Source organism: Myotis davidii, unplaced genomic scaffold (genome assembly GCF_000327345.1).
Source record: "Myotis davidii unplaced genomic scaffold, ASM32734v1 scaffold181, whole genome shotgun sequence".
NCBI classification, from domain to species: domain Eukaryota; kingdom Metazoa; phylum Chordata; class Mammalia; order Chiroptera; family Vespertilionidae; genus Myotis; species Myotis davidii.
In genome coordinates, this window is record NW_006291504.1 from 1,327,297 (window position 1) to 1,335,931 (window position 8,635).

An 8,635-nucleotide genomic window follows, 5' to 3' on the forward strand; every position below is an offset into this window, starting at 1 on the left:
GATTGAGCAAAAAAAGAGAAAAAAAGAAGAAAGAACTCATGCGCAGGAACAATAGTGTGGTGATTGCCACAGGGGGTGCGGGAGGTGAAAGAGGGTACGAGGGGATAAATGGTGATGGACGGAGACTTGACCTGGGTGGTGAACACACAGTACAGCGTACAGATGATGTACCCGAAACTGTGCCCCTCAAACCTGTGTGATTTTGTTAACCCGTGTCACCCCATAGAGGTAAGAAAAAGGACAAAAACTTGCTCTCTAAACAACTAGCTTCCAACATTTAATGGAAATTTCCTTTAATAAAATTAAAAAGCTTTAGATGTTCCTCCCTTCTTCACCTGCACATGCACACACACACACACACACACACACACTCCTTGTCCCAAAACAAGTAGCAACAACTGCATAGATCTTCGTATGTGACAAACGCATTCACATCTCCCCTGGAAGGAGTGCGATGACTCGGTGGGGAAATAGCGAGGGAAGGAGAGAATGAACCGGATGCGGGGTGATTGCACGGTAAGCTCTTGGGATTTACATTCTACATTTTTTCACTTCTCCACTCTTTTGAGACGACATCCCCGGAGGCCAGGTGTTCAGGATCAGATGTGACTGCCGACAGTCACATGATGCTGATGACAATACGCCAGCAGAGTGATCTGGAGAAGTAGCGGTGATGAGAGCAATAATCCTGGAGGTGCCAACAGAGCCAAGTGTTGCCATGGAAACGATGGAACTGGAGGGTAGGGGGGTATAGAAAATCTCTTACAATGGAATGCCCTGTTCCGGCAACTTCTGAGGCTGCGTTTGCGTCTTGTTACCTAAAGAAGAGTCCGATGAACAGCCATCGCATGTGATTACCCACAACAGAGCCCAGGACGGAGCGGCTCGCCACCACCAGGGAGGCTGCGGGGTGCCGGGGGTGAGGTTCCCCTCGGGCCCTGCCTCCGGGACACAGCTGCCCGTCTCCTCGGAGAGAATGCAGACCCGCTGCGCAGTGCGGACGCCGGAGACACAGCATAAGCGAAAGCGCTCCAACCACCGTTTCTCTCCACCTTCACCGCTGCCCAGACAGTTCAAGTTCAGGAGTGGTGCGCGTTGCTCCTCCAGGAAAAAGAGAGAGACTTTCTGAGTCCCAGGATTGAAATGTGAACAGATGAAAATCTCCCCAGCTGTTTCCAAAGACAGAAAGGAAATATTGGTGCGGAAAGAGGTCAGAAAGCCGATCTGGATCGCTCTTGAGCTCAGCACTTGTATCTTCGGGGTATTTTTTGTTTAAAAACATTCTCACGGCGCAGCTGGTGTGGCTCAGTGGCTGAGCGTTGACCCATGAACCAAGAGGTCACGGTTCGATTCCTGGCCGGGGCACATGCCCAGGTTGCAAGCTAGACCCCCAGTAGGGGGCGTGCTGGAGGCAGCCAATCAATGATGTTTCTCATCAATGTTTCCATCTTTCGATCCCTTTCCCTTCCTCTCTCTCTAAAAATCAATAAAAACCTATTTTAAAAATAGATAAATAATAACAAATAACAAAGAAAGGCATTCATCACGATGTTATACAATTGTATATGAAATCATTCTTCCTGGTAGGCCACACCCTGCAAACACGGGCAAAGGAAACTGCCCTCATGTTTTGGGATAGCCAGCCTGTGCCAGGTGGGCTGTGAGAGTACAGAACGCAGGCCCTGGGGAGGCAGCCCCACCGCCCCCCGGGCCGCCAGCCCCTGCCAGCACCGAGCCCACTTGCCAGAGGACCAGAGAACCTCTGGGCACGGTGGCTGGGTGAGCAGGGCTCGCCCTACGCACCCACAGACAGCTGCAAGGACCGTGAGCAGGCAGTGCCTCACTGCTCATGCGTTCACAGTTTGCATCACTGTAGAATGTTCTCCACTCTCTGTTCTCCTTCCTGCCTGTGAGTACTCGCTACGAATTCCTCTCCCTTCTTCTTATCTTGAGTAAACACATGTGACAGTGGAGGCCCGGTATCCACCCAGCAGCATGGACCCACTGACCTGGGAAGAATGCCGTAATTTAAAATGGTCCCGTTTATTGTGCTCTCTTTTCCGGAAGCTGAAGAGTTAGGTGAATATTCCATGCTCACGTTCTCCTAAACTCCTCCCAGTGATCCTCGCAGAGAGCCAGCCCAGTGTTCTGAAGCGAGAGAGAAATGGATATCAGTGCCAGCTTCGCCATGTACCAGCGTGGGACCCTTGTCTTTCTAAAACTCATCTTTGTGCCCTGGCCAGTTTGGCTCAGTGGCTAAAGCATCCGCCTGTGGACTGAAAGGTCCCGGGTTTGATTCCAGTCAAGGGCACGTAACCGCTGTTGCAGACTTGATCCCCAGTGCAGGAGGCAGCTGACCCATGATTCTCTCTCATCATTGATGTTTCTGTCTCTCTCTCCCTCTCCCTTCCTCTCTGAAATCAATAAAAATATATTTTTTTAAAAAACAAAACTCATCTTTGTCCCTCACGGAAGAAGAGAGATGACATCACTGGAGATACTGGGACGATGCACGGACACATAAGCGCCCCGACTTGTCCCTCTAAGTCAGTGGTTCTCAACCTTCTGGCCCTTTAAATACAGTTCCCCATGTTGTGACCCAACCATAAAATTATTTCCGTGGCTACTTCATAACTGTAATGTTGCTACTGTGATGAATCGTCATGTAACTATCTGATATGCAGGATGGTCTTAGGCGACCCCTGTGAAAGGGTCGTTCGACCGCCACAGGGGCCGCAACCCACAGGTTGAGAACCGCTGCTCTAAGTGCTCAGTGTCCTCGCTGGGTGACCAGTGGGCATGGGAGGCGCTGCTCCTCTGAGCCCCTGGGTAACGCTCACTCACGCGCTGGGAAGAGGGGAAGTCGGCATCGCTTCACAGTTTGCGCTGCGGATCCCTCTTCCAACGAAGAGGAGGCTCACCCGTGACAGCGGGCCAGCTCCAGGCCTGCAGAGGGAGACAGCCCTGCTGCCGGCCCAGCGTGGAGGGGGGTCTCCCACCCTCCCACAGTGACCCCCCAAGTCTCCCAGTCACCGGCCCTGCCAGGATGCCGCAAGAGGAAGGAAGGAAGACATCTCCAAGGACAAGAAGCCCTTCTCACGGCTCCCGCCCTGAGCATCCGACAGCACCGAACACCTGACAGCAAGAACACCCAGCCCCCAATTTGAGAATATTCTCAAGTCCCAGACCCACTCCAGTGGCCTCTGCACGCTCACAGAGCCACCCTCCTCCGCGTGCCTCCCGGCGCCGGGTAAGAATTCTGCAGACAGGCCCACAGCCAGCAGACCCGGCCTCCTCGGCCCTAAGGGTCCCTGCTCACATCCAGCCCGCCGGGTTGCAAGAGGAGGCCCTGACACATGTCAAACACACGCGGCTGCCAACATGCTCACTCCTCCCGTCGCTCTGGTTTCATTAAAAGCCGTCGCTCAAAGGCCATCTTGTAAACTGGCCCCCCAGACGCACAGGCCAGCGCGGAGCAGGCGCGATTTGGATTCTGAGTTTCCCTCGAAACGAGCTTCGTAGTCACGTTGTGATGCCGCACAAAGACCGAGGGGAGCGGCCCTGCAGGTGGAGCTCAGAGCGACTCCGAACTCCAGTCTCAGCCTCCGATGCCAGGAGGGAGCCAGATGCCCGCCCGGTGCACCTGCCCCCCCGCCCCTCATTAAGATCTCTGTGTCTCCTTCTCTGAAGGCTCGTGTCAAGGGGTGAGCAGGCGCCAGGGGCCCTGGGAAGGTTCCGAGGCTCCCAGGCAAGGTCAGCCCTGTCATTAGGCCGAGCAGGCAGGCAGGAGCCTGGAGCTGTGAGATCCAGGAGGAAGAGGATGCCTAGTGACTGGGCAGAGCTGGCACCAAGGTCTCCGGTCCCCCCGGGGCAATAAACGTCCCCCCTCCACCACTCAACTCAGACAGAGACACAGTACTGGCTTCCGACGTTAAATTACACAGGGCTTCTTTCCTGTGACTGCTGAATACAGACATTTCCCACTGTTTATAAGGCCAATGTCTTTTAGGAAAGAAGAAAGAAAAACCTGGAATAAACTTGGCAAACCTTGTTGGAGACACCTGGCACTCAGAAGTATTTTAACTCACGGATTGTATTAGTTTATAAAATTCTGTTGCTGGAATAAAGACTCGTGACTCCCCAGTCCAGGCCAGATTTTAAAGGGCTCCAGGTTGCAATTGTTTAAGACAAGACAGGAGGCGTTACCTAAGGACCACCGTCCTATGAATGCAGTAAAATATGGAAGAGCTGCTCATTGACCTACAAGGACCTGCAGACGTGATGACAATGATTCAAAAGCCCTTTCTTAACCAGCCTCCGTCCAATGAGGAAACGTGAACTGGGGCTCTCGTTGGCTTTTGCAAATGTACTAGTTGGTGCCCAGGGAATGCCCATTCCTACAGCTGGTGACCACTCATCCGCACCCGTGCAATTCTGCCCTGGCCCTGAGGTGGGTGCTGAGCAAGAGGCGGAGGCTCCTGTTCCGACTCCAGGGATGCTTAGTTGTACTTGTAACTGTAACTATGTAATTTAATTAAGGATTATTAAAAGGAATTCATATGAATACAAAGAGCAAACTATCTGTTTCTACAAAAACCACATGAAGTGTATTGAAAAGAGACAATAAAGCATGCTTTCATATTACGTGTGAGCAAGATGACTGTAAAGGACTGAGGGGGAGCCCAGCCGGTGTGGCTCAGTGGTTGAGCATCGACCTGTGAACCAGGAGGGCACAGTTCAATTCCTCGTTAGGGCACAGGCCTGTGTTGCAGGCTCGATCCCCAGTGTGGGGAGTACAGGAGGCAGCCGATCCATGATTCTCTCATCATTAATGTTTCTATCTCTCTCTCCCTTCCTCTTCTTCTCTGAAATCAATAAAAAATAATTTTAATAAGTCATCTGAAAAGTGGGTGAGTTTGAGAGCATATTCTTAATGGAAACTTGTGCCTGTTGTTCCCGTGTTCTGCTCGTGAGGTAACTTCTCTCATGGCCACGGCGATCCAGTATGATTCCGTGTCCTATTTACCAATAGTCACGCCTGTGGACTCACAGAAACACCCACTTCTTTGCATAAATCCAGTCTCGGGGGACTCCTCCATCACCAACACTCTACTGAGCCGGTCCATCTCTTCTGCAGACAGCACTGCATCTATTCACCCAGCAATGTGGCTGAGGGCCTGCCTACTTTACCCCAGAACTGTGACGCGTGAAAATCCTCTGGGAGGGAAAACACCATGCAATGCTGAGAGGCTGCCCAGCCCAGGCAGCCAACCTTCCCGGTCTGCCCTCCTGGCAGTGGTGACTGGCTCCTTGGGAGCTGGGGCTGGGGACTGGGGGGAAGGGAGGCGGGTCTGATAAGTTTCACAGAGATGCTAGAGAAATCTCAGCCACTTCACCTTTTTAAGGTTCTCACTAATATTGCGCCCACAGCAAAGGCGAGAGGACTGGCCGCGTGGCCTGGCAGCGAGGACCGTGGTGAGGCAGCACCACCTAATGGCCGCCGGACAGCACCTGCACCTCCACCTGGGAGCCTGGCTGCTCTCCCGCCGGGTTTAGATACAGGCAGCATAGGCAGCGACCCTGCTGCTTGGCCAAGGTCAAAGAGGTCCAGTACCTGAACCATGTCCTTGAATGCTGATAGAAACGTGGCAGCCCTGTCCGACTTGTTTAGAGTCAGTGGTAACCCCTCAGCCCGCCCTGAGCCACACCCGCTAGTCTTACTGACACACACACACACACACACACACACACACACACACGCTTGCCCCGCCCCCGGGGGTGAGTCCCGCTCTGGAGCAGACACTGCTCTCTCCACCCTCTGCACATGTGTCCAGGCTGTCCTCTCCCCCTGACATGCCCCGTCCTAGCCGGTGTCTTGTTGTAGCCAAAGCCTGGCTCACAGCTCTTTTTCCTCCAGATGTCTCCCAAGTTGGAAACACCATCTCTCCCCTTTGCTTCTCTTAATGAAATCCATGAAATAGCACATTGGATAGTCTTTCTCATGTTAGACTCTTACCTGTCTTCCTTGCGGGATTTTGAGATCGTAGACTCTATCTAATTCATCTTTACTATCCCCAGAGGACTCAGACCAGTGATGGCTGAATTGCTTGGGAGTAAATTATTTTGTCTATAAGTAAAATGAACATGGCATGATGCTAATGAGGAATGACCGAAGTCAAATCATATTTTAAAAAGAAGAAAAATACAGTTTTGCATGAAGATAGTCCCCTGATTATGGACTGTGTCTCGGTCTCACCAGTTCCTCAGCAAATGCATAATCTTCCAGGAAACCCTGCAATTTCTCCACAGATGCAAGGCCATGTTCCCAGGGAAGACTGGTGAGAGGCATTTACTACTTGAGCTTAATTCATCATCACGGCTATGAATACAGCTCCACGTACATGCCCTGCAGACAGTAGGTCAATAACATCAGCACTCACATGAAGGATGACCCTAGCAAAGGACAGGCTATGCTGGAAAAACGACAAACACAAACTTTTAACTTGTCTGATGCCAGTTTCTGAGCCATCTAAGAATATAGCCTCTTGATGACTAGAAGGCACTGGGACAGGGGGCAGGAAAGGGGAAATTGCAACTTCAAGAGGCTTAAGAGAAATCCTCCTACCACCAGCGGGTCCCCAGGCAGTGACTTCTCATGTTCTGCTACCTGATGTTTGCAACACAGATGCTGATGAGATGCCTTCATCCCTTTCTGACTTGACCTGTAATGTCTTCATCCCATCCCTGGCCACTGATGGCCAGTCGGCTCCTTTCTTGACTAGCTCCTGTGCTAGTTTGCTAGGCCTGCCATTACAAAGTGCCACAGACTGCGTGACCTACACAACAGACATTTATTTTCTCTTAGCCTGGGGACTAGAAGTCCGAGATCAAGGTGTCAGCAGGCTTGTTTCTTCCGGGGCCTCTCTCCTAGGCTTGTAGATGGCTGCTTTCTTTCTCTGTCTTCATGTCATCTTTCCTCTGTACTTGTCTGTGCCTTAATCTCCTCTTTGTAGAAAGACGCCAGTCATAATGGATTAGGGTCTACCCTAATGACCTCATCTATACTAATAAAAGGGTAATATGCTAATTAGACTGGACATCTTCCAGACATCCTTCCGGACAAAGTCACAGTGGCAGTGGCGGGGGCCAAGGCAGAGGCAGTTAGGGGGTGATCAGGCCACCGGGGGAGAGCAGTTAGGGGGTGATCAAGCTGGCAGGCAGAAGTGGTTAGGAATGATCAGGCAGGCAGGGAGGTGAGTAGTTAGGAGCCAGCGGTCCCGGATTGGAGAGCATGCAGGGTGGGCTAAGGGACCTCTCCCCATGCATGCATTTTGTGCACCGGGCCTCTAGTTTTCACATAATTAACTCTTTAAAGACCCTGTCTACAAATACAGTCACATTTGGAAGTCTTGGAGGTTAGAACTTTAACATATGAACTTGGAGTGAGGGGGACACGATTCAGTGCATAACAGTTCATGAGATGGCATGTCCCCCTCTGATCTCTAACTCTGGCTATTACTCATATCTCTGAGAGGACCAGAGGAACTAATGGCCCTGATCCCAAATTCCTGACTCCTCTAGAAGTATCAGTCTAGTAGTGAAAAGAAACTAGAAAAGAGGAAGCTAGTATTTCCTGATGTGTTCCCTCTATGTCAACGTCTCTACACGCCCAGCTGGGGTTGGCTGTAGCCACGGGATATGGGAAAATCTGGAAATAATGGGCCATCACTCTTCAAAAGAAACATAACAAGAATGAACCGCAACTCCGACTTGCTGGATGCCCGGGCATTGACCTCCAGCTCACCCCTTGAACTCACAAACACCAGTCGGCATGAATCATTCCTGAGGCTTCACACAGTCACGCGTAGTCCCCAGTAGAACCTCATTGTGCAAACTCCTAGTGCCAATGTCAGGTCCCCTTTATCCCTTATTTTCCCTAATGGCCATCTCCAACTTTGCCCCAAATTAATCATTTTATTGCACAATTACCGATGCCAGTGTTAACATGGTTTATAAAAAACTTAACAAAGTATTTCTTAATAATTCAGTTGATCAAAATTTTGATTAAATTTTTGCACAAATTAGTTTTAAAAGAAAAAAAATCAAAGGACAATGAAAACTAGTAGATATTGGTGTTGTTTTTTTAAAATAAACTTCTGGAGATTGTCCCAAGATCAATCCATATTTAGCCCAATTTCCTTCAACTCCTCCATGTAAAATATTCTACAGTGAGAATTTATACTCTGACAACCCGGAGGCACTGTAATCCTTAATAATCAAAAATGCAATTATGCTCACTATACTGTAATTACTAAGGAAGGAAGGTGCACTCGTACATTTTACAAAGATTTTCTGAAGAGAGGAAATGGTGGGTTATGTGTGTTGGAGGGAGAGTTTCTAATCAACATTCAATTAATCAGAGATTCAAGTCACCAGAAAACCCCATTTCTTAAACATTCCATGAGCACTTATTATATGCCAAGCATTAAATGACTTCCCTTAGAAAAGTACAAGAAAGGCCATTTCTGGAAATACAGTTTAACAAATGACTTCCCTCTGGATTGGCATATCAAGGGGCGGAAGGTCATATGTAACTACACAAAGCTTTGAAAATGTTTAGCTGCTTTAGGCATCT